General features: G+C 43.4%; 56 non-coding genes across 56 annotated transcripts; all 56 read right to left on the minus strand.

The window, feature by feature from the left end:
- Nucleotides 1-637: 637 nt before the first annotated feature.
- trnaq-uug (transfer RNA glutamine (anticodon UUG)) lies at nucleotides 638-709 on the minus strand. Its single transcript has one exon. It is a non-coding gene; the product is annotated as a tRNA-Gln (tRNA).
- Nucleotides 710-1,380: 671 nt separating this feature from the next.
- On the minus strand, nucleotides 1,381-1,452 carry trnaq-cug (transfer RNA glutamine (anticodon CUG)). Its single transcript has one exon. It is a non-coding gene; the product is annotated as a tRNA-Gln (tRNA).
- Nucleotides 1,453-1,552: 100 nt separating this feature from the next.
- trnaf-gaa (transfer RNA phenylalanine (anticodon GAA)) lies at nucleotides 1,553-1,625 on the minus strand. Its single transcript has one exon. It is a non-coding gene; the product is annotated as a tRNA-Phe (tRNA).
- Nucleotides 1,626-2,123: 498 nt separating this feature from the next.
- Nucleotides 2,124-2,195, minus strand: trnaq-cug (transfer RNA glutamine (anticodon CUG)). The gene has a single exon. It is a non-coding gene; the product is annotated as a tRNA-Gln (tRNA).
- Nucleotides 2,196-2,295: 100 nt separating this feature from the next.
- On the minus strand, nucleotides 2,296-2,368 carry trnaf-gaa (transfer RNA phenylalanine (anticodon GAA)). The gene has a single exon. It is a non-coding gene; the product is annotated as a tRNA-Phe (tRNA).
- Nucleotides 2,369-2,866: 498 nt separating this feature from the next.
- On the minus strand, nucleotides 2,867-2,939 carry trnaq-cug (transfer RNA glutamine (anticodon CUG)). Its single transcript has one exon. It is a non-coding gene; the product is annotated as a tRNA-Gln (tRNA).
- A 671-nt stretch (nucleotides 2,940-3,610) lies between these two features.
- Nucleotides 3,611-3,682, minus strand: trnaq-cug (transfer RNA glutamine (anticodon CUG)). The gene has a single exon. It is a non-coding gene; the product is annotated as a tRNA-Gln (tRNA).
- Nucleotides 3,683-3,782: 100 nt separating this feature from the next.
- Nucleotides 3,783-3,855, minus strand: trnaf-gaa (transfer RNA phenylalanine (anticodon GAA)). Its single transcript has one exon. It is a non-coding gene; the product is annotated as a tRNA-Phe (tRNA).
- A 498-nt stretch (nucleotides 3,856-4,353) lies between these two features.
- trnaq-cug (transfer RNA glutamine (anticodon CUG)) lies at nucleotides 4,354-4,425 on the minus strand. Its single transcript has one exon. It is a non-coding gene; the product is annotated as a tRNA-Gln (tRNA).
- Nucleotides 4,426-5,096: 671 nt separating this feature from the next.
- On the minus strand, nucleotides 5,097-5,168 carry trnaq-cug (transfer RNA glutamine (anticodon CUG)). Its single transcript has one exon. It is a non-coding gene; the product is annotated as a tRNA-Gln (tRNA).
- A 100-nt stretch (nucleotides 5,169-5,268) lies between these two features.
- On the minus strand, nucleotides 5,269-5,341 carry trnaf-aaa (transfer RNA phenylalanine (anticodon AAA)). Its single transcript has one exon. It is a non-coding gene; the product is annotated as a tRNA-Phe (tRNA).
- Nucleotides 5,342-5,839: 498 nt separating this feature from the next.
- Nucleotides 5,840-5,911, minus strand: trnaq-cug (transfer RNA glutamine (anticodon CUG)). The gene has a single exon. It is a non-coding gene; the product is annotated as a tRNA-Gln (tRNA).
- Nucleotides 5,912-6,011: 100 nt separating this feature from the next.
- trnaf-gaa (transfer RNA phenylalanine (anticodon GAA)) lies at nucleotides 6,012-6,084 on the minus strand. Its single transcript has one exon. It is a non-coding gene; the product is annotated as a tRNA-Phe (tRNA).
- Nucleotides 6,085-6,582: 498 nt separating this feature from the next.
- On the minus strand, nucleotides 6,583-6,654 carry trnaq-cug (transfer RNA glutamine (anticodon CUG)). Its single transcript has one exon. It is a non-coding gene; the product is annotated as a tRNA-Gln (tRNA).
- Nucleotides 6,655-6,754: 100 nt separating this feature from the next.
- Nucleotides 6,755-6,827, minus strand: trnaf-gaa (transfer RNA phenylalanine (anticodon GAA)). The gene has a single exon. It is a non-coding gene; the product is annotated as a tRNA-Phe (tRNA).
- Nucleotides 6,828-7,325: 498 nt separating this feature from the next.
- Nucleotides 7,326-7,397, minus strand: trnaq-cug (transfer RNA glutamine (anticodon CUG)). Its single transcript has one exon. It is a non-coding gene; the product is annotated as a tRNA-Gln (tRNA).
- A 100-nt stretch (nucleotides 7,398-7,497) lies between these two features.
- Nucleotides 7,498-7,570, minus strand: trnaf-gaa (transfer RNA phenylalanine (anticodon GAA)). The gene has a single exon. It is a non-coding gene; the product is annotated as a tRNA-Phe (tRNA).
- Nucleotides 7,571-8,069: 499 nt separating this feature from the next.
- trnaq-cug (transfer RNA glutamine (anticodon CUG)) lies at nucleotides 8,070-8,141 on the minus strand. The gene has a single exon. It is a non-coding gene; the product is annotated as a tRNA-Gln (tRNA).
- Nucleotides 8,142-8,241: 100 nt separating this feature from the next.
- trnaf-gaa (transfer RNA phenylalanine (anticodon GAA)) lies at nucleotides 8,242-8,314 on the minus strand. Its single transcript has one exon. It is a non-coding gene; the product is annotated as a tRNA-Phe (tRNA).
- A 499-nt stretch (nucleotides 8,315-8,813) lies between these two features.
- On the minus strand, nucleotides 8,814-8,885 carry trnaq-uug (transfer RNA glutamine (anticodon UUG)). The gene has a single exon. It is a non-coding gene; the product is annotated as a tRNA-Gln (tRNA).
- Nucleotides 8,886-8,985: 100 nt separating this feature from the next.
- Nucleotides 8,986-9,058, minus strand: trnaf-gaa (transfer RNA phenylalanine (anticodon GAA)). Its single transcript has one exon. It is a non-coding gene; the product is annotated as a tRNA-Phe (tRNA).
- Nucleotides 9,059-9,556: 498 nt separating this feature from the next.
- trnaq-cug (transfer RNA glutamine (anticodon CUG)) lies at nucleotides 9,557-9,628 on the minus strand. The gene has a single exon. It is a non-coding gene; the product is annotated as a tRNA-Gln (tRNA).
- A 100-nt stretch (nucleotides 9,629-9,728) lies between these two features.
- trnaf-gaa (transfer RNA phenylalanine (anticodon GAA)) lies at nucleotides 9,729-9,801 on the minus strand. Its single transcript has one exon. It is a non-coding gene; the product is annotated as a tRNA-Phe (tRNA).
- Nucleotides 9,802-10,299: 498 nt separating this feature from the next.
- trnaq-cug (transfer RNA glutamine (anticodon CUG)) lies at nucleotides 10,300-10,371 on the minus strand. The gene has a single exon. It is a non-coding gene; the product is annotated as a tRNA-Gln (tRNA).
- Nucleotides 10,372-10,471: 100 nt separating this feature from the next.
- Nucleotides 10,472-10,544, minus strand: trnaf-gaa (transfer RNA phenylalanine (anticodon GAA)). The gene has a single exon. It is a non-coding gene; the product is annotated as a tRNA-Phe (tRNA).
- A 499-nt stretch (nucleotides 10,545-11,043) lies between these two features.
- On the minus strand, nucleotides 11,044-11,115 carry trnaq-uug (transfer RNA glutamine (anticodon UUG)). Its single transcript has one exon. It is a non-coding gene; the product is annotated as a tRNA-Gln (tRNA).
- Nucleotides 11,116-11,215: 100 nt separating this feature from the next.
- trnaf-gaa (transfer RNA phenylalanine (anticodon GAA)) lies at nucleotides 11,216-11,288 on the minus strand. The gene has a single exon. It is a non-coding gene; the product is annotated as a tRNA-Phe (tRNA).
- Nucleotides 11,289-11,787: 499 nt separating this feature from the next.
- trnaq-uug (transfer RNA glutamine (anticodon UUG)) lies at nucleotides 11,788-11,859 on the minus strand. Its single transcript has one exon. It is a non-coding gene; the product is annotated as a tRNA-Gln (tRNA).
- Nucleotides 11,860-11,959: 100 nt separating this feature from the next.
- Nucleotides 11,960-12,032, minus strand: trnaf-gaa (transfer RNA phenylalanine (anticodon GAA)). The gene has a single exon. It is a non-coding gene; the product is annotated as a tRNA-Phe (tRNA).
- Nucleotides 12,033-12,531: 499 nt separating this feature from the next.
- On the minus strand, nucleotides 12,532-12,603 carry trnaq-uug (transfer RNA glutamine (anticodon UUG)). The gene has a single exon. It is a non-coding gene; the product is annotated as a tRNA-Gln (tRNA).
- Nucleotides 12,604-12,703: 100 nt separating this feature from the next.
- trnaf-gaa (transfer RNA phenylalanine (anticodon GAA)) lies at nucleotides 12,704-12,776 on the minus strand. The gene has a single exon. It is a non-coding gene; the product is annotated as a tRNA-Phe (tRNA).
- Nucleotides 12,777-13,275: 499 nt separating this feature from the next.
- On the minus strand, nucleotides 13,276-13,347 carry trnaq-cug (transfer RNA glutamine (anticodon CUG)). Its single transcript has one exon. It is a non-coding gene; the product is annotated as a tRNA-Gln (tRNA).
- Nucleotides 13,348-13,447: 100 nt separating this feature from the next.
- trnaf-gaa (transfer RNA phenylalanine (anticodon GAA)) lies at nucleotides 13,448-13,520 on the minus strand. Its single transcript has one exon. It is a non-coding gene; the product is annotated as a tRNA-Phe (tRNA).
- A 499-nt stretch (nucleotides 13,521-14,019) lies between these two features.
- On the minus strand, nucleotides 14,020-14,091 carry trnaq-uug (transfer RNA glutamine (anticodon UUG)). The gene has a single exon. It is a non-coding gene; the product is annotated as a tRNA-Gln (tRNA).
- A 100-nt stretch (nucleotides 14,092-14,191) lies between these two features.
- trnaf-gaa (transfer RNA phenylalanine (anticodon GAA)) lies at nucleotides 14,192-14,264 on the minus strand. Its single transcript has one exon. It is a non-coding gene; the product is annotated as a tRNA-Phe (tRNA).
- A 498-nt stretch (nucleotides 14,265-14,762) lies between these two features.
- trnaq-cug (transfer RNA glutamine (anticodon CUG)) lies at nucleotides 14,763-14,834 on the minus strand. Its single transcript has one exon. It is a non-coding gene; the product is annotated as a tRNA-Gln (tRNA).
- Nucleotides 14,835-14,934: 100 nt separating this feature from the next.
- trnaf-gaa (transfer RNA phenylalanine (anticodon GAA)) lies at nucleotides 14,935-15,007 on the minus strand. Its single transcript has one exon. It is a non-coding gene; the product is annotated as a tRNA-Phe (tRNA).
- Nucleotides 15,008-15,505: 498 nt separating this feature from the next.
- On the minus strand, nucleotides 15,506-15,577 carry trnaq-cug (transfer RNA glutamine (anticodon CUG)). The gene has a single exon. It is a non-coding gene; the product is annotated as a tRNA-Gln (tRNA).
- Nucleotides 15,578-16,249: 672 nt separating this feature from the next.
- Nucleotides 16,250-16,321, minus strand: trnaq-cug (transfer RNA glutamine (anticodon CUG)). The gene has a single exon. It is a non-coding gene; the product is annotated as a tRNA-Gln (tRNA).
- Nucleotides 16,322-16,421: 100 nt separating this feature from the next.
- trnaf-gaa (transfer RNA phenylalanine (anticodon GAA)) lies at nucleotides 16,422-16,494 on the minus strand. Its single transcript has one exon. It is a non-coding gene; the product is annotated as a tRNA-Phe (tRNA).
- A 499-nt stretch (nucleotides 16,495-16,993) lies between these two features.
- trnaq-cug (transfer RNA glutamine (anticodon CUG)) lies at nucleotides 16,994-17,065 on the minus strand. The gene has a single exon. It is a non-coding gene; the product is annotated as a tRNA-Gln (tRNA).
- Nucleotides 17,066-17,165: 100 nt separating this feature from the next.
- Nucleotides 17,166-17,238, minus strand: trnaf-gaa (transfer RNA phenylalanine (anticodon GAA)). The gene has a single exon. It is a non-coding gene; the product is annotated as a tRNA-Phe (tRNA).
- Nucleotides 17,239-17,737: 499 nt separating this feature from the next.
- Nucleotides 17,738-17,809, minus strand: trnaq-cug (transfer RNA glutamine (anticodon CUG)). The gene has a single exon. It is a non-coding gene; the product is annotated as a tRNA-Gln (tRNA).
- A 671-nt stretch (nucleotides 17,810-18,480) lies between these two features.
- trnaq-cug (transfer RNA glutamine (anticodon CUG)) lies at nucleotides 18,481-18,552 on the minus strand. Its single transcript has one exon. It is a non-coding gene; the product is annotated as a tRNA-Gln (tRNA).
- A 672-nt stretch (nucleotides 18,553-19,224) lies between these two features.
- Nucleotides 19,225-19,296, minus strand: trnaq-cug (transfer RNA glutamine (anticodon CUG)). Its single transcript has one exon. It is a non-coding gene; the product is annotated as a tRNA-Gln (tRNA).
- A 100-nt stretch (nucleotides 19,297-19,396) lies between these two features.
- trnaf-gaa (transfer RNA phenylalanine (anticodon GAA)) lies at nucleotides 19,397-19,469 on the minus strand. The gene has a single exon. It is a non-coding gene; the product is annotated as a tRNA-Phe (tRNA).
- A 499-nt stretch (nucleotides 19,470-19,968) lies between these two features.
- On the minus strand, nucleotides 19,969-20,040 carry trnaq-uug (transfer RNA glutamine (anticodon UUG)). Its single transcript has one exon. It is a non-coding gene; the product is annotated as a tRNA-Gln (tRNA).
- Nucleotides 20,041-20,140: 100 nt separating this feature from the next.
- On the minus strand, nucleotides 20,141-20,213 carry trnaf-gaa (transfer RNA phenylalanine (anticodon GAA)). Its single transcript has one exon. It is a non-coding gene; the product is annotated as a tRNA-Phe (tRNA).
- A 498-nt stretch (nucleotides 20,214-20,711) lies between these two features.
- Nucleotides 20,712-20,783, minus strand: trnaq-cug (transfer RNA glutamine (anticodon CUG)). Its single transcript has one exon. It is a non-coding gene; the product is annotated as a tRNA-Gln (tRNA).
- A 672-nt stretch (nucleotides 20,784-21,455) lies between these two features.
- trnaq-cug (transfer RNA glutamine (anticodon CUG)) lies at nucleotides 21,456-21,527 on the minus strand. The gene has a single exon. It is a non-coding gene; the product is annotated as a tRNA-Gln (tRNA).
- Nucleotides 21,528-21,627: 100 nt separating this feature from the next.
- On the minus strand, nucleotides 21,628-21,700 carry trnaf-gaa (transfer RNA phenylalanine (anticodon GAA)). The gene has a single exon. It is a non-coding gene; the product is annotated as a tRNA-Phe (tRNA).
- A 498-nt stretch (nucleotides 21,701-22,198) lies between these two features.
- On the minus strand, nucleotides 22,199-22,270 carry trnaq-cug (transfer RNA glutamine (anticodon CUG)). Its single transcript has one exon. It is a non-coding gene; the product is annotated as a tRNA-Gln (tRNA).
- A 100-nt stretch (nucleotides 22,271-22,370) lies between these two features.
- Nucleotides 22,371-22,443, minus strand: trnaf-gaa (transfer RNA phenylalanine (anticodon GAA)). Its single transcript has one exon. It is a non-coding gene; the product is annotated as a tRNA-Phe (tRNA).
- A 500-nt stretch (nucleotides 22,444-22,943) lies between these two features.
- trnaq-cug (transfer RNA glutamine (anticodon CUG)) lies at nucleotides 22,944-23,015 on the minus strand. Its single transcript has one exon. It is a non-coding gene; the product is annotated as a tRNA-Gln (tRNA).
- Nucleotides 23,016-23,115: 100 nt separating this feature from the next.
- Nucleotides 23,116-23,188, minus strand: trnaf-gaa (transfer RNA phenylalanine (anticodon GAA)). The gene has a single exon. It is a non-coding gene; the product is annotated as a tRNA-Phe (tRNA).
- Nucleotides 23,189-23,686: 498 nt separating this feature from the next.
- On the minus strand, nucleotides 23,687-23,758 carry trnaq-cug (transfer RNA glutamine (anticodon CUG)). The gene has a single exon. It is a non-coding gene; the product is annotated as a tRNA-Gln (tRNA).
- Between the last annotated feature and the right edge of the window lie 23 nt (nucleotides 23,759-23,781).

Below are 23,781 nucleotides of genomic sequence, written 5' to 3' on the forward strand. Positions count from 1 at the left end.
CTTATCATGTCAATAGCTGATTAGAAACACAACGTCAACAAGCACAAAGAACACCCTCAGTGTTCTGCCGAAACCCGGGATCGAACCAGGGACCTTTAGATCTTCAGTCTAACACTCTCCCAACTGAGCTATTTCGCCAGCACACAGAGGAATCCTCACGCTGCATCACCTGTCTGTCCATGTTCAGTTAAGCTAGCAAACTCCAACAAAAACCTTGCAACAACTTAATGTGTCTTTCTTGGGTGACAAGCTATGTGGAAGGCTATGCTTTGCCTTTGAAAAAGGATAACTTTCTCCCCGTCGGGAAATCTAACCCCGGGCTTCCGCGTGACAGGCGGAGATTCTGTCCACTATACTAACGAGGAGCACAGAACGCTTCTGTGTACTCCAAAAAAACGTGATTTACTGAACCACTTGTTTGGCTTCACCACTCTCTGCAAGAGTTTCGTCTTTGAAACAGAGCATTTTCCCTACCACACAGTGACGGTACAGGATCTAGAGTTCTTTTACAAGGCTTCATTTGAGGCAGTGTTCATGAAAAACGATGGATGTATTTCACCACTCTACAGACTCTTTAGGTAGGCGATGTGTTATTTTGCCCTGTTTTCTCAAATTAATTGTATTTTGAAGGAAAACAAGGTTCCACCGAGATTTGAACTCGGATCACTGGATTCAAAGTCCAGAGTGCTAACCATTACACCATGGAACCCACGTCAAAAGCTTACCTTGAAGATTTCTCATAAACTTATCATGTCAAAAGCTGATTAGAAACACATCGTCAACAAGCACAAAGAAGACCCTCAGTGTTCTGCCGAAACCCGGGATCGAACCAGGGACCTTTAGATCTTCAGTCTAACGCTCTCCCAAGTGAGCTATTTCGGCAGCACAAAGAAGAAACCTCACGCTGCATCACCTGTCTGTCCATGTTCAGTTAAGCTAGCAAGCTCCAACAAAATCCTTGCAACAACTTAATGTGTCTTTCTTGGGTAGAAAGCTATGTGGAAGGCTATGCTTTGCCTTTGAAAAAGAATAACTTTCTCCCCGTCGGGGAATCGAACCCCGGTCTTCCGCGTGACAGGCGGAGATACTGTCCACTATACTAACGAGGAGCACAGAACGATACTGTGTACTCCAAAAAACGTGATTTACTAAACCACTTGTTAGGTTTCACCACTTTCTGCAAGAGTTTCGTCTTTGAAACAGAGCATTTTCCCTACCACACAGTGACGGTACAGGATCTAGAGTTCTTTTACAAGGCTTCATTTGAGGCAGTGTTCATGAAAAATAATGGATGTATTTCACCACTCTACAGACTCTTTAGGTAGGCGATGTGTTATTTTGCCCTGTTTTCTCAAATTAATTGTATTTTGAAGGAAAACAAGGTTCCACCGAGATTTGAACTCGGATCGCTGGATTCAGAGTCCAGAGTGCTAACCATTACACCATGGAACCCACGTCAAAACCTTACCTTGAAGATTTCTTATAAACTTATCATGTCAAAAGCTGATTAGAAACACAACATCAACAAGCACAAAGAAGACCCTCAGTGTTCTGCCGAAACCCGGGATCGAACCAGGGACCTTTAGATCTTCAGTCTAACGCTCTCCCAACTGAGCTATTTCGGCAGCACACAGAGGAAATCTCACGCTGCATCACCTGTCTGTCCATGTTCAATTAAGCTAGCAAGCTCCAACAAAATCCTTGCAACAACTTAATGTGTCTTTCTTGGGTGGAAAGCTATGTGGAAGGCTATGCTTTGCCTTTGAAAAAGAATAACTTTCTCCACGTCGGGGAATCGAACCCCGGTCTTCCGCGTGACAGGTGGAGATACTGTCCACTATACTAACGAGGAGCACAGAACGATACTGTGTACTCCAAAAAACGTGATTTACTAAACCACTTGTTAGGTTTCACCACTCTCTGCAGTGGTTTCGTCTTTGAAACAGAGCATTTTCCTTACCACACAGTGACGGCACAGGATCTAGAGTTCTTTTACAAGGCTTCATTTGAGGCAGTCTTCATGAAAAACGATGGATGTATTTCAACACTCTACAGAATCTTTAGGTAGGCGATGTGTTATTTTGCCCTGTTTTCTCAAATTAACTGTATTTTGAAGGAAAACAAGGTTCCACCGAGATTTGAACTCAGATCACTGGATTCAGAGTCCAGAGTGCTAACCATTACACCATGGAACCCACGTCAAAAGCTTACCTTGAAGATTTCTTATAAACTTATCATCTCAAAAGCTGATTAGAAACACAACATCAACAAGCACAAAGAAGACCCTCAGTGTTCTGCCGAAACCCGGGATCGAACCAGGGACCTTTAGATCTTCAGTCTAATGCTCTCCCAACTGAGCTATTTCGGCAGCACACAGAGGAAACCTCACGCTGCATCACCTGTCTGTCCATGTTCAATTAAGCTAGCAAGCTCCAACAAAATCCTTGCAACAACTTAATGTGTCTTTCTTGGGTGGAAAGCTATGTGGAAGGCTATGCTTTGCCTTTGAAAAATAATAACTTTCTCCCCGTCGGGGAATCGAACCCCGGTCTTCCGCGTGACAGGCGGAGATACTGTCCACTATACTAACGAGGAGCACAGAACGATGCTGTGTACTCCAAAAAACGTGATTTACTAAACCACTTGTTAGGTTTCACCACTCTCTGCAGTGGTTTCGTCTTTGAAACAGAGCATTTTCCTTACCACACAGTGACGGCACAGGATCTAGAGTTCTTTTACAAGGCTTCATTTGAGGCAGTGTTCATGAAAAACGATGGATGTATTTCAACACTCTACAGAATCTTTAGGTAGGCGATGTGTTATTTTGCCCTGTTTTCTCAAATTAACTGTATTTTGAAGGAAAACAAGGGTCCACCGAGATTTGAACTCAGATCACTGGATTCAGAGTCCAGAGTGCTAACCATTACACCATGGAACCCACATCGAAAGCTTACCTTGAAGATTTCTTATAAACTTATCATGTCAATAGCTGATTAGAAACACAACGTCAACAAGCACAAAGAACACCCTCAGTGTTCTGCCGAAACCCGGGATCGAACCAGGGACCTTTAGATCTTCAGTCTAACACTCTCCCAACTGAGCTATTTCTCCAGCACACTGTGGAAACCTCACGCTGCATCACCTGTCTGTCCATGTTCAGTTAAGCTAGCAAACTCCAACAAAAACCTTGCAACAACTTAATGTGTCTTTCTTGGGTGACAAGCTATGTGGAAGGCTATGATTTGCCTTTGAAAAAGGATAACTTTCTCCCCGTCGGGAAATCTAACCCCGGGCTTCCGCGTGACAGGCGGAGATTCTGTCCACTATACTAACGAGGAGCACAGAACACTTCTGTGTACTCCAAAAAAACGTGATTTACTGAACCACTTGTTTGGCTTCACCACTCTCTGCAAGAGTTTCGTCTTTGAAACAGAGCATTTTCCCTACCACACAGTGACGGTACAGGATCTAGAGTTCTTTTACAAGGCTTCATTTGAGGCAGTGTTCATGAAAAACAATGGATGTATTTCACCACTCTACAGACTCTTTAGGTAGGTGATGTGTTATTTTGCCCTGTTTTCTCAAATTAATTGTATTTTGAAGGAAAACAAGGTTCCACCGAGATTTGAACTCGGATCGCTGGATTCAGAGTCCAGAGTGCTAACCATTACACCATGGAACCCACGTCAAAAGCTTACCTTGAAGATTTCTTATAAACTTATCATGTCAAAAGCTGATTAGAAACACATCGTCAACAAGCACAAAGAAGACCCTCAGCGTTCTGCCGAAACCTGGGATCGAACCAGGGACCTTTAGATCTTCAGTCTAACGCTTTCCCAACTGAGCTATTTCGGCAGCACACAGAGGAATCCTCACGCTGCATCACCTGTCTGTCCATGTTCAGTTAAGCTAGCAAGCTCCAACAAAAACCTTGCAACAACTTAATGTGTCTTTCTTGGGTGACAAGCTATGTGGAAGGCTATGCTTTGCCTTTGAAAAAGGATAACTTTCTCCCCGCCGGGAAATCTAACCCCGGGCTTCCGCGTGAAAGGCGGAGATTCTGTCCACTATACTAACGAGGAGCACAGAACGATACTGTGTACTCCAAAAAACGTGATTTACTAAACCACTTGTTAGGTTTCACCACTCTCTGCAAGAGTTTCGTCTTTGAAACAGAGCATTTTCCCTACCACACAGTGACGGTACAGGATCTAGAGTTCTTTTACAAGGCTTCATTTGAGGCAGTGTTCATGAAAAACAATGGATGTATTTCACCACTCTACAGACTCTTTAGGTAGGTGATGTGTGATTTTGCCCTGTTTTCTCAAATTAACTGTATTTTGAAGGAAAACAAGGTTCCACCGAGATTTGAACTCAGATCGCTGGATTCAGAGTTCAGAGTGCTAACCATTACACCATGGAACCCACGTCGAAAGCTTACCTTGAAGATTTCTTATAAACTTATCATGTCAATAGCTGATTAGAAACACAACGTCAACAAGCACAAAGAACACCCTCAGTGTTCTGCCGAAACCCGGGATCGAACCAGGGACCTTTAGATTTTCAGTCTAACACTCTCCCAACTGAGCTATTTCGCCAGCACACAGAGGAAACCTCACGCTGCATCACCTGTCTGTCCATGTTCAGTTAAGCTAGCAAGCTCCAACAAAATCCTTGCAACAACTTAATGTGTCTTTCTTGGGTAGAAAGCTATGTGGAAGGCTATGCTTTGCCTTTGAAAAAGAATAACTTTCTCCCCGTCGGGGAAACGAACCCCGGTCTTCCGCGTGACAGGCGGAGATACTGTCCACTATACTAACGAGAAGCACAGAACGATACTGTGTACTCCAAAAAACGTGATTTACTAAACCACTTGTTAGGTTTCACCACTTTCTGCAAGAGTTTCGTCTTTGAAACAGAGCATTTTCCCTACCACACAGTGACGGTACAGGATCCAGAGTTCTTTTACAAGGCTTCATTTGAGGCAGTGTTCATGAAAAACAATGGATGTATTTCACCACTCTACAGACTCTTTAGGTGGTTGATGTGTTATTTTGCCCTGTTTTCTCAAATTAACTGTATTTTGAAGGAAAACAAGGTTCCACCGAGATTTGAACTCGGATCGCTGGATTCAGAGTCCAGAGTGCTAACCATTACACCATGGAACCCACGTCAAAAGCTTACCTTGAAGATTTCTTATAAACTTATCATGTCAAAAGCTGGTTAGAAACACAACGTCAACAAGCACAAAGAAGACCCTCAGTGTTCTGCCGAAACCCAGGATCGAACCAGGGACCTTTAGATCTTTAGTCTAACGCTCTCCCAACTGAGCTATTTCGGCAGCACAAAGAAGAAACCTCACGCTGCATCACCTGTCTGTCCATGTTCAGTTAAGCTAGCAAGCTCCAACAAAATCCTTGCAACAACTTAATGTGTCTTTCTTGGGTAGAAAGCTATGTGGAAGGCTATGCTTTGCCTTTGAAAAAGAATAACTTTCTCCCAGTCGGGGAATCGAACCCCGGTCTTCCGCGTGACAAGCGGAGATACTGTCCACTATACTAACGAGGAGCACAGAACGATACTGTGTACTCCAAAAAACGTGATTTACTAAACCACTTGTTAGGTTTCACCACTCTCTGCAGTGGTTTCGTCTTTAAAACAGAGCATTTCCCTTACCACACAGTGACGGCACAGGATCTAGAGTTCTTTTACAAGGCTTCATTTGAGGCAGTGTTCATGAAAAACGATGGATGTATTTCAACACTCTACAGAATCTTTAGGTAGGCGATGTGTTATTTTGCCCTGTTTTCTCAAATTAACTGTATTTTGAAGGAAAACAAGGTTCTACCGAGATTTGAACTCAGATCGCTGGATTCAGAGTCCAGAGTGCTAACCATTACACCATGGAACCCACGTCGAAAGCTTACCTTGAAGATTTCTTATAAACTTATCATGTCAATAGCTGATTAGAAACACAACATCAACAAGCACAAAGAACACCCTCAGTGTTCTGCCGAAACCCGGGATCGAACCAGGGACCTTTAGATCTTCAGTCTAACGCTTTCCCAACTGAGCTATTTCGGCAGCACACAGAGGAATCCTCACGCTGCATCACCTGTCTGTCCATGTTCAGTTAAGCTAGCAAGCTCCAACAAAAACCTTGCAACAACTTAATGTGTCTTTCTTGGGTGACAAGCTATGTGGAAGGCTATGCTTTGCCTTTGAAAAAGGATAACTTTCTCCCCGCCGGGAAATCTAACCCCGGGCTTCCGCGTGAAAGGCGGAGATTCTGTCCACTATACTAACGAGGAGCACAGAACGATACTGTGTACTCCAAAAAACGTGATTTACTAAACCACTTGTTAGGTTTCACCACTCTCTGCAAGAGTTTCGTCTTTGAAACAGAGCATTTTCCCTACCACACAGTGACGGTACAGGATCTAGAGTTCTTTTACAAGGCTTCATTTGAGGCAGTGTTCATGAAAAACAATGGATGTATTTCACCACTCTACAGACTCTTTAGGTAGGTGATGTGTGATTTTGCCCTGTTTTCTCAAATTAACTGTATTTTGAAGGAAAACAAGGTTCCACCGAGATTTGAACTCAGATCGCTGGATTCAGAGTCCAGAGTGCTAACCATTACACCATGGAACCCACATTGAAAGCTTACCTTGAAGATTTCTTATAAACTTATCATGTCAAAAGCTGATTAGAAACACATCGTCAACAAGCACAAAGAAGACCCTCAGTGTTCTGCCAAAACCCGGGATCGAACCAGGGACCTTTAGATCTTCAGTCTAACGCTCTCCCAACTGAGCTATTTCGGCAGCACAAAGAAGAAACCTCACGCTGCATCACCTGTCTGTCCATGTTCAGTTAAGCTAGCAAGCTCCAACAAAATCCTTGCAACAACTTAATGTGTCTTTCTTGGGTAGAAAGCTATGTGGAAGGCTATGCTTTGCCTTTGAAAAAGAAAAACTTTCTCCCCGTCGGGGAATCGAACCCCGGTCTTCCGCGTGACAGGCGGAGATACTGTCCACTATACTAACGAGGAGCACAGAACGATACTGTGTACTCCAAAAAACGTGATTTACTAAACCACTTGTTAGGTTTCACCACTCTCTGCAGTGGTTTCGTCTTTGAAACAGAGCATTTTCCTTACCACACAGTAACGGCACAGGATCTAGAGTTCTTTTACAAGGCTTCATTTGAGGCAGTGTTCATGAAAAACCATGGATGTATTTCAACACTCTACAGAATCTTTAGGTAGGCGATGTGTTATTTTGCCCTGTTTTCTCAAATTAATTGTATTTTGAAGGAAAACAAGGTTCCACCGAGATTTGAACTCGGATCACTGGATTCAGGGTCCAGAGTGCTAACCATTACACCATGGAACCCACGTCAAAAGCTTACCTTGAAGATTTCTTATAAACTTATCTTGTCAAAAGCTGATTAGAAACACATCGTCAACAAGCACAAAGAAGACCCTCAGTGTTCTGCCAAAACCCGGGATCGAACCAGGGACCTTTAGATCTTCAGTCTAACGCTCTCCCAACTGAGCTATTTCGGCAGCACAAAGAAGAAACCTCACGCTGCATCACCTGTCTGTCCATGTTCAGTTAAGCTAGCAAACTCCAACAAAAACCTTGCAACAACTTAATGTGTCTTTCTTGGGTGACAAGCTATGTGGAAGGCTATGCTTTGCCTTTGAAAAAGGATAACTTTCTCCCCGTCGGGAAATCTAACCCCGGGCTTCCGTGTGACAGGCGGAGATTCTGTCCACTATACTAACGAGGAGCATAGAACACTTCTGTGTACTCCAAAAAAACGTGATTTACTGAACCACTTGTTTGGCTTCACCACTCTCTGCAAGAGTTTCGTCTTTGAAACAGAGCATTTTCCCTACCACACAGTGACGGTACAGGATCTAGAGTTCTTTTACAAGGCTTCATTTGAGGCAGTGTTCATGAAAAACAATGGATGTATTTCACCACTCTACAGACTCTTTAGGTAGGTGATGTGTTATTTTGCCCTGTTTTCTCAAATTAATTGTATTTTGAAGGAAAACAAGGTTCCACCGAGATTTGAACTCGGATCGCTGGATTCAGAGTCCAGAGTGCTAACCATTACACCATGGAACCCACGTCAAAAGCTTACCTTGAAGATTTCTTATAAACTAACCATGTCAATAGCTGATTAGAAACACGACGTCAACAAGCACAAAGAACACCCTCAGTGTTCTGCCGAAACCCGGGATCGAACCAGGGACCTTTAGATCTTCAGTCTAACGCTCTCCCAACTGAGCTATTTCGGCAGCACACAGAGGAAACCTCACGCTGCATAACCTGTCTGTCCATGTTCAGTTAAGCTAGCAAACTCCAACAAAAACCTTGCAACAACTTAATGTGTCTTTCTTGGGTGACAAGCTATGTGGAAGGCTATGCTTTGCCTTTGAAAAAGGATAACTTTCTCCCCGTCGGGAAATCTAACCCCGGGCTTCCGCGTGACAGGCGGAGATTCTGTCCACTATACTAACGAGGAGCACAGAACGCTTCTGTGTACTCCAAAAAAACGTGATTTACTGAACCACTTGTTTGGCTTCACCACTCTCTGCAAGAGTTTCGTCTTTGAAACAGAGCATTTTCCCTACCACACAGTGACGGTACAGGATCTAGAGTTCTTTTACAAGGCTTCATTTGAGGCAGTGTTCATGAAAAACGATGGATGTATTTCACCACTCTACAGACTCTTTAGGTAGGCGATGTGTTATTTTGCCCTGTTTTCTCAAATTAATTGTATTTTGAAGGAAAACAAGGTTCCACCGAGATTTGAACTCGGATCACTGGATTCAAAGTCCAGAGTGCTAACCATTACACCATGGAACCCACGTCAAAAGCTTACCTTGAAGATTTCTTATAAACTTATCATGTCAAAAACTGATTAGAAACACATCGTCAACAAGCACAAAGAAGACCCTCAGTGTTCTGCCGAAACCCGGGATCGAACCAGGGACCTTTAGATCTTCAGTCTAACGCTCTCCCAACTGAGCTATTTCGGCAGCACAAAGAAGAAACCTCACGCTGCATCACCTGTCTGTCCATGTTCAGTTAAGCTAGCAAGCTCCAACAAAATCCTTGCAACAACTTAATGTGTCTTTCTTCGGTAGAAAGCTATGTGGAAGGCTATGCTTTGCCTTTGAAAAAGAAAAACTTTCTCCCCGTCGGGGAATCGAACCCCGGTCTTCCGCGTGACAGGCGGAGATACTGTCCACTATACTAACGAGGAGCACAGAACGATACTGTGTACTCCAAAAAACGTGATTTACTAAACCACTTGTTAGGTTTCACCACTCTCTGCAGTGGTTTCGTCTTTGAAACAGAGCATTTTCCTTACCACACAGTAACGGCACAGGATCTAGAGTTCTTTTACAAGGCTTCATTTGAGGCAGTGTTCATGAAAAACCATGGATGTATTTCAACACTCTACAGAATCTTTAGGTAGGCGATGTGTTATTTTGCCCTGTTTTCTCAAATTAATTGTATTTTGAAGGAAAACAAGGTTCCACCGAGATTTGAACTGGGATCACTGGATTCAGAGTCCAGAGTGCTAACCATTACACCATGGAACCCACATCGAAAGCTTACCTTGAAGATTTCTTATAAACTTATCATGTCAATAGCTGATTAGAAACACAACGTCAACAAGCACAAAGAACACCCTCAGTGTTCTGCCGAAACCCGGGATCGAACCAGGGACCTTTAGATCTTCAGTCTAACGCTCTCCCAACTGAGCTATTTCGGCAGCACAAAGAAGAAACCTCACGCTGCATCACCTGTCTGTCCATGTTCAGTTAAGCTAGCAAACTCCAACAAAAACCTTGCAACAACTTAATGTGTCTTTCTTGGGTGACAAGCTATGTGGAAGGCTATGCTTTGCCTTTGAAAAAGAATAACTTTCTCCACGTCGGGGAATCGAACCCCGGTCTTCCGCGTGACAGGTGGAGATACTGTCCACTATACTAACGAGGAGCACAGAACGATACTGTGTACTCCAAAAAACGTGATTTACTAAACCACTTGTTAGGTTTCACCACTCTCTGCAGTGGTTTCGTCTTTGAAACAGAGCATTTTCCTTACCACACAGTGACGGCACAGGATCTAGAGTTCTTTTACAAGGCTTCATTTGAGGCAGTGTTCATGAAAAACGATGGATGTATTTCAACACTCTACAGAATCTTTAGGTAGGCGATGTGTTATTTTGCCCTGTTTTCTCAAATTAACTGTATTTTGAAGGAAAACAAGGTTCCACCGAGATTTGAACTCAGATCGCTGGATTCAGAGTCCAGAGTGCTAACCATTACACCATGGAACCCACGTCGAAAGCTTACCTTGAAGATTTCTTATAAACTTATCATGTCAATAGCTGATTAGAAGCACAACGTCAACAAGCACAAAGAACACCCTCAGTGTTCTGCCGAAACCCGGGATCGAACCAGGGACCTTTAGATCTTCAGTCTAACACTCTCCCAACTGAGCTATTTCGGCAGCACAAAGAAGAAACCTCACGCTGCATCACCTGTCTGTCCATGTTCAGTTAAGCTAGCAAACTCCAACAAAAACCTTGCAACAACTTAATGTGTCTTTCTTGGGTGACAAGCTATGTGGAAGGCTATGCTTTGCCTTTGAAAAAGGATAACTTTCTCCCCGTCGGGAAATCTAACCCCGGGCTTCCGTGTGACAGGCGGAGATTCTGTCCACTATACTAACGAGGAGCACAGAACGCTTCTGTGTACTCCAAAAAAATGTGATTTACTGAACCACTTGTTTGGCTTCACCACTCTCTGCAAGAGTTTCGTCTTTGAAACAGAGCATTTTCCCTACCACACAGTGACGGTACAGGATCTAGAGTTCTTTTACAAGGCTTCATTTGAGGCAGTGTTCATGAAAAACGATGGATGTATTTCACCACTCTACAGACTCTTTAGGTAGGCGATGTGTTATTTTGCCCTGTTTTCTCAAATTAATTGTATTTTGAAGGAAAACAAGGTTCCACCGAGATTTGAACTCGGATCACTGGATTCAAAGTCCAGAGTGCTAACCATTACACCATGGAACCCACGTCAAAAGCTTACCTTGAAGATTTCTTATAAACTTATCATGTCAATAGCTGATTAGAAACACAACGTCAACAAGCACAAAGAACACCCTCAGTGTTCTGCCGAAACCCGGGATCGAACCAGGGACCTTTAGATCTTCAGTCTAACGCTCTCCCAACTGAGCTATTTCGGCAGCACAAAGAAGAAACCTCACGCTGCATCACCTGTCTGTCCATGTTCAGTTAAGCTAGCAAGCTCCAACAAAATCCTTGCAACAACTTAATGTGTCTTTCTTGGGTGACAAGCTATGTGGAAGGCTATGCTTTGCCTTTGAAAAAGGATAACTTTCTCCCCGTCGGGAAATCTAACCCCGGGCTTCCGCGTGACAGGCGGAGATTCTGTCCACTATACTAACGAGGAGCACAGAACGATACTGTGTACTCCAAAAAAACGTGATTTACTAAACCACTTGTTAGGTTTCACCACTCTCTGCAAGAGTTTCGTCTTTGAAACAGAGCGTTTTCCCTACCACACAGTGACGGTACAGGATCTAGAGTTCTTTTACAAGGCTTCATTTGAGGCAGTGTTCATGAAAAACGATGGATGTATTTCACCACTCTACAGACTCTTTAGGTAGGCGATGTGTTATTTTGCCCTGTTTTCTCAAATTAATTGTATTTTGAAGGAAAACAAGGTTCCACCGAGATTTGAACTCGGATCACTGGATTCAAAGTCCAGAGTGCTAACCATTACACCATGGAACCCACGTCAAAAGCTTACCTTGAAGATTTCTTATAAACTTATCATGTCAAAAACTGATTAGAAACACATCGTCAACAAGCACAAAGAAGACCCTCAGTGTTCTGCCGAAACCCGGGATCGAACCAGGGACCTTTAGATCTTCAGTCTAACGCTCTCCCAACTGAGCTATTTCGGCAGCACAAAGAAGAAACCTCACGCTGCATCACCTGTCTGTCCATGTTCAGTTAAGCTAGCAAACTCCAACAAAAACCTTGCAACAACTTAATGTGTCTTTCTTGGGTAGAAAGCTATGTGGAAGGCTATGCTTTGCCTTTGAAAAAGGATAACTTTCTCCCCGTCGGGAAATCTAACCCCGGGCTTCCGTGTGACAGGCGGAGATTCTGTCCACTATACTAACGAGGAGCACAGAACGCTTCTGTGTACTCCAAAAAAACGTGATTTACTGAACCACTTGTTTGGCTTCACCACTCTCTGCAAGAGTTTCGTCTTTGAAACAGAGCATTTTCCCTACCACACAGTGACGGTACAGGATCTAGAGTTCTTTTACAAGGCTTCATTTGAGGCAGTGTTCATGAAAAACCATGGATGTATTTCAACACTCTACAGACTCTTTAGGTAGGCGATGTGTTATTTTGCCCTGTTTTCTCAAATTAATTGTATTTTGAAGGAAAACAAGGTTCCACCGAGATTTGAACTCGGATCACTGGATTCAAAGTCCAGAGTGCTAACCATTACACCATGGAACCCACGTCAAAAGCTTACCTTGAAGATTTCTTATAAACTTATCATGTCAAAAGCTGATTAGAAACACATCGTCAACAAGCACAAAGAAGACCCTCAGTGTTCTGCCGAAACCCGGGATCGAACCAGGGACCTTTAGATCTTCAGTCTAACGCTCTCCCAACTGAGCTATTTCGGCAGCACAAAGAAGAAACCTCACGCTGCATCACCTGTCTGTCCATGTTCAGTTAAGCTAGCAAGCTCCAACAAAATCCTTGCAACAACTTAATGTGTCTTTCTTGGGTAGAAAGCTATGTGGAAGGCTATGCTTTGCCTTTGAAAAAGAATAACTTTCTCCCCGTCGGGGAAACGAACCCCAGTCTTCCGCGTGACAGGCAGAGATACTGTCCACTATACTAACGAGGAGCACAGAACACTTCTGTGTACTCCAAAAAAACGTGATTTACTGAACCACTTGTTTGGCTTCACCACTCTCTGCAAGAGTTTCGTCTTTGAAACAGAGCATTTTCCCTACCACACAGTGACGGTACAGGATCTAGAGTTCTTTTACAAGGCTTCATTTGAGGCAGTGTTCATGAAAAACAATGGATGTATTTCACCACTCTACAGACTCTTTAGGTAGGTGATGTGTTATTTTGCCCTGTTTTCTCAAATTAATTGTATTTTGAAGGAAAACAAGGTTCCACCGAGATTTGAACTCGGATCGCTGGATTCAGAGTCCAGAGTGCTAACCATTACACCATGGAACCCACGTCAAAAGCTTACCTTGAAGATTTCTTATAAACTTATCATGTCAATAGCTGATTAGAAACACGACGTCAACAAGCACAAAGAACACCCTCAGTGTTCTGCCGAAACCCGGGATCGAACCAGGGACCTTTAGATCTTCAGTCTAACGCTCTCCCAACTGAGCTATTTCGGCAGCACACAGAGGAAACCTCACGCTGCATAACCTGTCTGTCCATGTTCAGTTAAGCTAGCAAACTCCAACAAAAACCTTGCAACAACTTAATGTGTCTTTCTTGGGTGACAAGCTATGTGGAAGGCTATGCTTTGCCTTTGAAAAAGGATAACTTTCTCCCCGTCGGGAAATCTAACCCCGGGCTTCCGCGTGACAGGCAGAGATTCTGTCCACTATACTAACGAGGAGCACAGAACGCTTCTGTGTACTCCAAAAAAACGTGATTTACTGAACCACTTGTTTGGCTTCACCACTCTCTGCAAGAGTTTCGTCTTTGAAACAGAGCATTTTCCCTACCACACAGTGACGGTACAGGATCTAGAGTTCTTTTACAAGGCTTCATTTGAGGCAGTGTTCATGAAAAACGATGGATGTATTTCACCACTCTACAGACTCTTTAGGTAGGCGATGTGTTATTTTGCCCTGTTTTCTCAAATTAATTGTATTTTGAAGGAAAACAAGGTTCCACCGAGATTTGAACTCGGATCACTGGATTCAAAGTCCAGAGTGCTAACCATTACACCATGGAACCCACGTCAAAAGCTTACCTTGAAGATTTCTTATAAACTTATCATGTCAAAAACTGATTAGAAACACATCGTCAACAAGCACAAAGAAGACCCTCAGTGTTCTGCCGAAACCCGGGATCGAACCAGGGACCTTTAGATCTTCAGTCTAACGCTCTCCCAACTGAGCTATTTCGGCAGCACAAAGAAGAAACCTCACGCTGCATCACCTGTCTGTCCATGTTCAGTTAAGCTAGCAAGCTCCAACAAAATCCTTGCTACAACTTAATGTGTCTTTCTTGGGTAGAAAGCTATGTGGAAGGCTATGCTTTGCCTTTGAAAAAGAAAAACTTTCTCCCCGTCGGGGAATCGAACCCCGGTCTTCCGCGTGACAGGCGGAGATACTGTCCACTATACTAACGAGGAGCACAGAACGATACTGTGTACTCCAAAAAACGTGATTTACTAAACCACTTGTTAGGTTTCACCACTCTCTGCAGTGGTTTCGTCTTTGAAACAGAGCATTTTCCTTACCACACAGTAACGGCACAGGATCTAGAGTTCTTTTACAAGGCTTCATTTGAGGCAGTGTTCATGAAAAACCATGGATGTATTTCAACACTCTACAGAATCTTTAGGTAGGCGATGTGTTATTTTGCCCTGTTTTCTCAAATTAATTGTATTTTGAAGGAAAACAAGGTTCCACCGAGATTTGAACTCGGATCACTGGATTCAGAGTCCAGAGTGCTAACCATTACACCATGGAACCCACATCGAAAGCTTACCTTGAAGATTTCTTATAAACTTATCATGTCAATAGCTGATTAGAAACACAACGTCAACAAGCACAAAGAACACCCTCAGTGTTCTGCCGAAACCCGGGATCGAACCAGGGACCTTTAGATCTTCAGTCTAACGCTCTCCCAACTGAGCTATTTCGGCAGCACACAGAGGAAACCTCACGCTGTATCACCTGTCTGTCCATGTTCAGTTAAGCTAGCAAACTCCAACAAAAACCTTGCAACAACTTAATGTGTCTTTCTTGGGTGACAAGCTATGTGGAAGGCTATGCTTTGCCTTTGAAAAAGAATAACTTTCTCCACGTCGGGGAATCGAACCCCGGTCTTCCGCGTGACAGGTGTAGATACTGTCCACTATACTAACGAGGAGCACAGAACGATACTGTGTACTCCAAAAAACGTGATTTACTAAACCACTTGTTAGGTTTCACCACTCTCTGCAGTGGTTTCGTCTTTGAAACAGAGCATTTTCCTTACCACACAGTGACGGCACAGGATCTAGAGTTCTTTTACAAGGCTTCATTTGAGGCAGTGTTCATGAAAAACGATGGATGTATTTCAACACTCTACAGAATCTTTAGGTAGGCGATGTGTTATTTTGCCCTGTTTTCTCAAATTAACTGTATTTTGAAGGAAAACAAGGTTCCACCGAGATTTGAACTCAGATCGCTGGATTCAGAGTCCAGAGTGCTAACCATTACACCATGGAACCCACGTCGAAAGCTTACCTTGAAGATTTCTTATAAACTTATCATGTCAATAGCTGATTAGAAGCACAACGTCAACAAGCACAAAGTACACCCTCAGTGTTCTGCCGAAACCCGGGATCGAACCAGGGACCTTTAGATCTTCAGTCTAACACTCTCCCAACTGAGCTATTTCGCCAGCACACAGAGGAAACCTCACGCTGCATCACCTGTCTGTCCATGTTCAGTTAAGCTAGCAAGCTCCAACAAAAACCTTGCAACAACTTAATGTGTCTTTCTTGGGTGACAAGCTATGTGGAAGGCTATGCTTTGCCTTTGAAAAAGGATAACTTTCTCCCCGTCGGGAAATCTAACCCCGGGCTTCCGCGTGAAAGTCGGAGATTCTGTCCACTATACTAACGAGGAGCACAGAACGCTTCTGTGTACTCCAAAAAAACGTGATTTACTGAACCACTTGTTTGGCTTCACCACTCTCTGCAAGAGTTTCGTCTTTGAAACAGAGCATTTTCCCTACCACACAGTGACGGTACAGGATCTAGAGTTCTTTTACAAGGCTTCATTTGAGGCAGTGTTCATGAAAAACGATGGATGTATTTCACCACTCTACAGACTCTTTAGGTAGGCGATGTGTTATTTTGCCCTGTTTTCTCAAATTAATTGTATTTTGAAGGAAAACAAGGTTCCACCGAGATTTGAACTCGGATCACTGGATTCAGAGTCCAGAGTGCTAACCATTACACCATGGAACCCACATTGAAAGCTTACCTTGAAGATTTCTTATAAACTTATCATGTCAAAAGCTGATTAGAAACACAACATCAACAAGCACAAAGAAGACCCTCAGTGTTCTGCCGAAACCCGGGATCGAACCAGGGACCTTTAGATCTTCAGTCTAACGCTCTCCCAACTGAGCTATTTCGGCAGCACACAGAGGAAACCTCACGCTGTATCACCTGTCTGTCCATGTTCAGTTAAGCTAGCAAACTCCAACAAAAACCTTGCAACAACTTAATGTGTCTTTCTTGGGTGACAAGCTATGTGGAAGGCTATGCTTTGCCTTTGAAAAAGGATAACTTTCTCCCCGTCGGGAAATCTAACCCCGGGCTTCCGCGTGACAGGCGGAGATTCTGTCCACTATACTAACGAGGAGCACAGAACACTTCTGTGTACTCCAAAAAAACGTGATTTACTGAACCACTTGTTTGGCTTCACCACTCTCTGCAAGAGTTTCGTCTTTGAAACAGAGCATTTTCCCTACCACACAGTGACGGTACTGGATCTAGAGTTCTTTTACAAGGCTTCATTTGAGGCAGTGTTCATGAAAAACAATGGATGTATTTCACCACTCTACAGACTCTTTAGGTAGGTGATGTGTTATTTTGCCCTGTTTTCTCAAATTAATTGTATTTTGAAGGAAAACAAGGTTCCACCGAGATTTGAACTCGGATCGCTGGATTCAGAGTCCAGAGTGCTAACCATTACACCATGGAACCCACGTCAAAAGCTTACCTTGAAGATTTCTTATAAACTTATCATGTCAAAAGCTGATTAGAAACACATCGTCAACAAGCACAAAGAAGACCCTCAGTGTTCTGCCGAAACCCGGGATCGAACCAGGGACCTTTAGATCTTCAGTCTAACGCTCTCCCAACTGAGCTATTTCGGCAGCACACAGAGGAAACCTCACGCTGCATCACCTGTCTGTCCATGTTCAGTTAAGCTAGCAAGCTCCAACAAAATCCTTGCAACAACTTAATGTGTCTTTCTTGGGTGGAAAGCTATGTGGAAGGCTATGCTTTGCCTTTGAAAAATAATAACTTTCTCCCCATCGGGGAATCGAACCCCCGGTCTTCCACGTGACAGGCGGAGATACTGTCCACTATACTAACGAGGAGCACAGAACGGTACTGTGTACTCCAAAAAACGTGATTTACTAAACCACTTGTTAGGTTTCACCACTCTCTGCAGTGGTTTCGTCTTTGAAACAGAGCATTTTCCTTACCACACAGTGACGGCACAGGATCTAGAGTTCTTTTACAAGGCTTCATTTGAGGCAGTGTTCATGAAAAACGATGGATGTATTTCAACACTCTACAGAATCTTTAGGTAGGCGATGTGTTATTTTGCCCTGTTTTCTCAAATTAATTGTATTTTGAAGGAAAACAAGGTTCCACCGAGATTTGAACTCGGATCACTGGATTCAGAGTCCAGAGTGCTAACCATTACACCATGGAACCCACGTCAAAAGCTTACCTTGAAGATTTCTTATAAACTTATCATGTCAAAAGCTGATTAGAAACACATCGTCAACAAGCACAAAGAAGACCCTCAGTGTTCTGCCAAAACCCGGGATCGAACCAGGGACCTTTAGATCTTCAGTCTAACGCTCTCCCAACTGAGCTATTTCTGCAGCACAAAGAAGAAACCTCACGCTGCATCACCTGTCTGTCCATGTTCAGTTAAGCTAGCAAGCTCCAACAAAATCCTTGCAACAACTTAATGTGTCTTTCTTGGGTAGAAAGCTATGTGGAAGGCTATGCTTTGCCTTTGAAAAAGAATAACTTTCTCCCAGTCGGGGACTCGAACCCCGGTCTTCCGCGTGACAAGCGGAGATACTGTCCACTATACTAACGAGGAGCACAGAACGATACTGTGTACTCCAAAAAACGTGATTTACTAAACCACTTGTTAGGTTTCACCACTCTCTGCAGTGGTTTCGTCTTTGAAACAGAGCATTTCCCTTACCACACAGTGACGGCACAGGATCTAGAGTTCTTTTACAAGGCTTCATTTGAGGCAGTGTTCATGAAAAACGATGGATGTATTTCAACACTCTACAGAATCTTTAGGTAGGCGATGTGTTATTTTGCCCTGTTTTCTCAAATTAACTGTATTTTGAAGGAAAACAAGGTTCCACCGAGATTTGAACTCAGATCGCTGGATTCAGAGTCCAGAGTGCTAACCATTACACCATGGAACCCACGTCGAAAGCTTACCTTGAAGATTTCTTATAAACTTATCATGTCAATAGCTGATTAGAAACACAACATCAACAAGCACAAAGAACACCCTCAGTGTTCTGCCGAAACCCGGGATCGAACCAGGGACCTTTCGATCTTCAGTCTAACACTCTCCCAACTGAGCTCTTTCGCCAGCACACAGAGGAAACCTCACGCTGCATCACCTGTCTGTCCATGTTCAGTTAAGCTAGCAAACTCCAACAAAAACCTTGCAACAACTTAATGTGTCTTTCTTGGGTGACAAGCTATGTGGAAGGCTATGCTTTGCCTTTGAAAAAGAATAACTTTCTCCCCGTCGGGGAAACGAACCCCGGTCTTCCGCGTGACAGGTGGAGATACTGTCCACTATACTAACGAGGAGCACAGAACACTTCTGTGTACTCCAAAAAAACGTGATTTACTGAACCACTTGTTTGGCTTCACCACTCTCTGCAAGAGTTTCGTCTTTGAAACAGAGCATTTTCCCTACCACACAGTGACGGTACAGGATCTAGAATTCTTTTACAAGGCTTCATTTGAGGCAGTGTTCATGAAAAACAATGGATGTATTTCACCACTCTACAGACTCTTTAGGTAGGTGATGTGTTATTTTGCCCTGTTTTCTCAAATTAATTGTATTTTGAAGGAAAACAAGGTTCCACCGAGATTTGAACTCGGATCGCTGGATTCAGAGTCCAGAGTGCTAACCATTACACCATGGAACCCACGTCAAAAGCTTACCTTGAAGATTTCTTATAAACTTATCATGTCAATAGCTGATTAGAAACACGACGTCAACAAGCACAAAGAACACCCTCAGTGTTCTGCCGAAACCCGGGATCGAACCAGGGACCTTTAGATCTTCAGTCTAACGCTCTCCCAACTGAGCTATTTCGGCAGCACACAGAGGAAACCTCACGCTGCATAACCTGTCTGTCCATGTTCAGTTAAGCTAGCAAACTCCAACAAAAACCTTGCAACAACTTAATGTGTCTTTCTTGGGTGACAAGCTATGTGGAAGGCTATGCTTTGCCTTTGAAAAAGGATAACTTTCTCCCCGTCGGGAAATCTAACCCTGGGCTTCCGCGTGACAGGCGGAGATTCTGTCCACTATACTAACGAGGAGCACAGAACACTTCTGTGTACTCCAAAAAAACGTGATTTACTGAACCACTTGTTTGGCTTCACCACTCTCTGCAAGAGTTTCGTCTTTGAAACAGAGCATTTTCCCTACCACACAGTGACGGTACAGGATCTAGAGTTCTTTTACAAGGCTTCATTTGAGGCAGTGTTCATGAAAAACGATGGATGTATTTCACCACTCTACAGACTCTTTAGGTAGGCGATGTGTTATTTTGCCCTGTTTTCTCAAATTAATTGTATTTTGAAGGAAAACAAGGTTCCACCGAGATTTGAACTCGGATCACTGGATTCAAAGTCCAGAGTGCTAACCATTACACCATGGAACCCACGTCAAAAGCTTACCTTGAAGATTTCTTATAAACTTATCATGTCAAAAGCTGATTAGAAACACATCGTCAACAAGCACAAAGAAGACCCTCAGTGTTCTGCCGAAACCCGGGATCGAACCAGGGACCTTTAGATCTTCAGTCTAACGCTCTCCCAACTGAGCTATTTCGGCAGCACAAAGAAGAAACCTCACGCTGCATCACCTGTCTGTCCATGTTCAGTTAAGCTAGCAAGCTCCAACAAAATCCTTGCAACAACTTAATGTGTCTTTCTTGGGTAGAAAGCTATGTGGAAGGCTATGCTTTGCCTTTGAAAAAGAAAAACTTTCTCCCCGTCGGGGAATCGAACCCCGGTCTTCCGCGTGACAGGCGGAGATACTGTCCACTATACTAACGAGGAGCACAGAAGGATACTGTGTACTCCAAAAAACGTGATTTACTAAACCACTTGTTAGGTTTCACCACTCTCTGCAGTGGTTTCTTCTTTGAAACAGAGCATTTTCCTTACCACACAGTAACGGCACAGGATCTAGAGTTCTTTTACAAGGCTTCATTTGAGGCAGTGTTCATGAAAAACCATGGATGTATTTCAACACTCTACAGAATCTTTAGGTAGGCGATGTGTTATTTTGCCCTGTTTTCTCAAATTAATTGTATTTTGAAGGAAAACAAGGTTCCACCGAGATATGAACTCGGATCACTGGATTCAGAGTCCAGAGTGCTAACCATTACACCATGGAACCCACATCGAAAGCTTACCTTGAAGATTTCTTATAAACTTATCATGTCAATAGCTGATTAGAAACACAACGTCAACAAGCACAAAGAACACCCTCAGTGTTCTGCCGAAACCCGGGATCGAACCAGGGACCTTTAGATCTTCAGTCTAACACTCTCCCAACTGAGCTATTTCGCCAGCACACAGAGGAAACCTCACGCTGCATCACCTGTCTGTCCATGTTCAGTTAAGCTAGCAAGCTCCAACAAAAACCTTGCAACAACTTAATGTGTCTTTCTTGGGTGACAAGCTATGTGGAAGGCTATGCTTTGCCTTTGAAAAAGGATAACTTTCTCCCCGCCGGGAAATCTAACCCCGGGCTTCCGCGTGAAAGGCGGAGATTCTGTCCACTATACTAACGAGGAGCACAGAACGCTTCTGTGTACTCCAAAAAAACGTGATTTACTGAACCACTTGTTTGGCTTCACCACTCTCTGCAAGAGTTTCGTCTTTGAAACAGAGCATTTTCCCTACCACACAGTGACGGTACAGGATCTAGAGTTCTTTTACAAGGCTTCATTTGAGGCAGTGTTCATGAAAAACGATGGATGTATTTCACCACTCTACAGACTCTTTAGGTAGGCGATGTGTTATTTTGCCCTGTTTTCTCAAATTAATTGTATTTTGAAGGAAAACAAGGTTCCACCGAGATTTGAACTCGGATCACTGGATTCAGAGTCCAGAGTGCTAACCATTACACCATGGAACCCACGTCAAAAGCTTACCTTGAAGATTTCTTATAAACTTATCATGTCAAAAGCTGATTAGAAACACATCGTCAACAAGCACAAAGAAGACCCTCAGTGTTCTGCCGAAACCCGGGATCGAACCAGGGACCTTTAGATCTTCAGTCTAACGCTCTCCCAACTGAGCTATTTCGGCAGCACAAAGAAGAAACCTCACGCTGCATCACCTGTCTGTCCATGTTCAGTTAAGCTAGCAAGCTCCAACAAAATCCTTGCAACAACTTAATGTGTCTTTCTTGGGTAGAAAGCTATGTGGAAGGCTATGCTTTGCCTTTGAAAAAGAATTACTTTCTCCCCGTCGGGGAATCGAACCCCGGTCTTCCGCGTGACAGGCGGAGATACTGTCCACTATACTAACGAGGAGCACAGAACGATACTGTGTACTCCAAAAAACGTGATTTACTAAACCACTTGTTAGGTTTCACCACTTTCTGCAAGAGTTTCGTCTTTGAAACAGAGCATTTTCCCTACCACACAGTGACGGTACAGGATCTAGAGTTCTTTTACAAGGCTTCATTTGAGGCAGTGTTCATGAAAAACAATGGATGTATTTCACCACTCTACAGACTCTTTAGGTAGGCGATGTGTTATTTTGCCCTGTTTTCTCAAATTAATTGTATTTTGAAGGAAAACAAGGTTCCACCGAGATTTGAACTCGGATCGCTGGATTCAGAGTCCAGAGTGCTAACCATTACACCATGGAACCCACATCAAAAGCTTACCTTGAAGATTTCTTATAAACTTATCATGTCAAAAGCTGATTAGAAACACAACATCAACAAGCACAAAGAAGACCCTCAGTGTTCTGCCGAAACCCGGGATCGAACCAGGGACCTTTAGATCTTCAGTCTAACGCTCTCCCAACTGAGCTATTTCGGCAGCACACAGAGGAAATCTCACGCTGCATCACCTGTCTGTCCATGTTCAATTAAGCTAGCAAGCTCCAACAAAATCCTTGCAACAACTTAATGTGTCTTTCTTGGGTGGAAAGCTATGTGGAAGGCTATGCTTTGCCTTTGAAAAAGAATAACTTTTTGTCCACGTCGGGGAATCGAACCCCGGTCTTCCGCGTGACAGGTGGAGATACTGTCCACTATACTAACGAGGAGCACAGAACGATACTGTGTACTCCAAAAAACGTGATTTACTAAACCACTTGTTAGGTTTCACCACTCTCTGCAGTGGTTTCGTCTTTGAAACAGAGCATTTTCCTTACCACACAGTGACGGCACAGGATCTAGAGTTCTTTTACAAGGCTTCATTTGAGGCAGTCTTCATGAAAAACGATGGATGTATTTCAACACTCTACAGAATCTTTAGGTAGGCGATGTGTTATTTTGCCCTGTTTTCTCAAATTAACTGTATTTTGAAGGAAAACAAGGTTCCACCGAGATTTGAACTCAGATCGCTGGATTCAGAGTCCAGAGTGCTAACCATTACACCATGGAACCCACATCGAAAGCTTACCTTGAAGATTTCTTATAAACTTATCATGTCAAAAGCTGATTAGAAACACAACATCAACAAGCACAAAGAAGACCCTCAGTGTTCTGCCGAAACCCGGGATCGAACCAGGGACCTTTAGATCTTCAGTCTAACGCTCTCCCAACTGAGCTATTTCGGCAGCACACAGAGGAAATCTCACGCTGCATCACCTGTCTGTCCATGTTCAATTAAGCTAGCAAGCTCCAACAAAATCCTTGCAACAACTTAATGTGTCTTTCTTGGGTGGAAAGCTATGTGGAAGGCTATGCTTTGCCTTTGAAAAAGAATAACTTTCTCCACGTCGGGGAATCGAACCCCGGTCTTCCGCGTGACAGGTGGAGATACTGTCCACTATACTAACGAGGAGCACAGAACGATACTGTGTACTCCAAAAAACGTGATTTACTAAACCACTTGTTAGGTTTCACCACTCTCTGCAGTGGTTTCGTCTTTGAAACAGAGCATTTTCCTTACCACACAGTGACGGCACAGGATCTAGAGTTCTTTTACAAGGCTTCATTTGAGGCAGTCTTCATGAAAAACGATGGATGTATTTCAACACTCTACAGAATCTTTAGGTAGGCGATGTGTTATTTTGCCCTGTTTTCTCAAATTAACTGTATTTTGAAGGAAAACAAGGTTCCACCGAGATTTGAACTCAGATCACTGGATTCAGAGTCCAGAGTGCTAACCATTACACCATGGAACCCACGTCAAAAGCTTACCTTGAAG

This window comes from Astyanax mexicanus, chromosome 8 (genome assembly GCF_023375975.1).
Source record: "Astyanax mexicanus isolate ESR-SI-001 chromosome 8, AstMex3_surface, whole genome shotgun sequence".
NCBI lineage: Eukaryota > Metazoa > Chordata > Actinopteri > Characiformes > Acestrorhamphidae > Astyanax > Astyanax mexicanus.